This window comes from Buceros rhinoceros, unplaced genomic scaffold (assembly GCF_000710305.1).
Source record: "Buceros rhinoceros silvestris isolate BGI_N320 unplaced genomic scaffold, ASM71030v1 scaffold13070, whole genome shotgun sequence".
Classification (NCBI taxonomy): Eukaryota; Metazoa; Chordata; class Aves; order Bucerotiformes; family Bucerotidae; genus Buceros; species Buceros rhinoceros.
The window spans coordinates 27,641-29,644 of record NW_010389123.1 but is presented as its reverse complement, the minus strand read 5'-3'; the positions used below and the strand labels follow the sequence as shown (position 1 = coordinate 29,644).

At 50.3% G+C, this 2,004-nt stretch overlaps 1 protein-coding gene across 1 annotated transcript in view; it reads right to left on the bottom strand.

The window, feature by feature from the left end:
• The window catches only part of TXNDC16 (thioredoxin domain containing 16), a 31,935-nt gene that overhangs the window by 5,646 nt on the left and 24,285 nt on the right, over positions 1 to 2,004 (bottom strand). The window lies entirely within an intron of this gene.

The following is a 2,004-nucleotide window of genomic DNA, read 5'->3' as shown; positions in this document are numbered from 1 at the left end:
TGAACAGCCCCTGCCCAGCTTTCGGACACCCCCTGCAGCACTGACAGACCACAGTAAGGAGGGCTCATGGATATTTAAAGAAAAGCTGAGAAGGTGGAAAGACCAAAATAGGAGAAGTCTGAGCAACGAAAGAGCAGAGGCTGCAGCAAAGCCATTTTCTGGAAGTTTGAGGAACCAGACATCAGTGCCCAGGGGAAGAGCGCGATGGAGGAAGTCAGCTGCCTCAACAGGTCTTTTTGAGGGCATCTGTAGTTTCTTCTTCAAAGCTGCTGTTAATTTTTCAAGGCTGTGACAGCAGCGTTTGGTGGTTTAGGTCAGGTGGAGGCAACTGCAGGTAACACATTTCCATGATGTTCAGCTCCCTTTCACCTCCTCCATCGCAGCACTTGTGTGTCTGGAAATAATACACCCACTGCGCGTTTCTAAGGGGCACTCCCGACCTGCAGTGACGTCTTGAGGAGCAGCAGTAATGAATGACCTTGGACCTTCCTGAGGCCTCCAAATGTTGTGAATCCATGGCTAAAGGGTTCTGGGGTTTATCTGAGCCATTTCACTTTGACTTTGTGGTATCCTCAGCTTTTTCAAGTTTATCTTTGTAAATCCAGCCCTGAGCCAAGCTTTCCCCTCTCCGCCCAGACTCACAAGCTCCACCAGTCAAGGAAGGAGTCTCACACCTCTGGTCATGGCTGGGAATCCTCAAAAATTTTTAAATTCAGGGGTATTGAATGTCTCAAACTTCCACAGGTCTTAAAGAGACTCTCTGGCCTGATGACATCTCAGAGGAGCTACAGACTCTTGCTCCCCATGTCTAAATACGTGTTGGGCAGCCTTTGATAAGGAAGTTTCTTAAATACTGCCCGAAAACCAACAAATTCCCCATCTAATGGCTAGAGTCTCCCCTGAAATCCCTTCTCGTCTTACTGGTAGCGAGCAGTTGGATTGCTGTCCGTGACAGCTTTCTATTTCTGCAGCCGGGGCGTCCGGTGGATAATCTGAGACGTGCATTCAAATCAGAAACATCTGCAAACAAATACTTGGCAGGAATCTGGGACATCGCACTACTTCATAAATAAAGGCTTCATTCAAAGCATTTCTTCCCTTAACTCTTTTTTGTTTTTCCGTTGGTTACCGGGCGAGCAGGTGCCTGCTGAGCAAACAGATCTGCCACCAACACTCGTGTATTTTGTGTACCTTTTTCTCTGGAGGAGGCGGCTCAGCCGTCTGTGACCTGGGTGCCACAAACATTTCCTCCTCGAGTGTTTAGTAGAAGAGTGGCTTTTCTTTTCTGAAGAAGGGAAGTGAGCCTGGCTCTTGCATAAGGAATTCCTGTAAGTGTTTACTTGCTGCTTACAGTTGAGAAGATGACCAGCTACAGTAGCTTCACCCACAAATCAGAGCCAAACTCCAAACTTGGCAGAATGAGGATCAATATAAACTGTACTCACTATCCTGACTAAGCTGGAGCGCGCTGCAGACCGTGGCTGGAGCAGGAGGATGAGAGGTGTGTGTTCTCGCACGTGTCACTGCTGAGAGAACACATGCGTTCCTACCGGTATCTTGTTCTGGAAGCTCACCCTGCCCTCTTTGGCTGGGCTGAGATCCTTAGGGGAGAAAAGTCTTTCAGCTTCGAGGGTCAGGTTTTTCACCCTGATGCTGCGGGTTGCGACCTCTGTGCCAGCTGTCTCCCACCCCAGCGCTGAGCAGGCCTGGCACTGCCTCACCTCAGGACCCAACCACGGCTGGCGTCTGGAGCATGGTTTGGTTAATAACAGATGTACTACCAAGATACCGACATTTTTATTCTCTGTGCGTACCGCAAAAATACCCACATAGAATCACAGAATCCCAGACTGGTTTGGGTTGAAGGGACCTTCCGAGCTCACCCAGCCCATCCCCCTGCAGGGAGCAGAGACATCTGCACCCAGAGCAGGGGGCTCAGAGCCCCAAGGGCCAACCTGACCTGCCATGGGGCCAGCGATGGGGCTGCTGCCACCTATGGGGGCA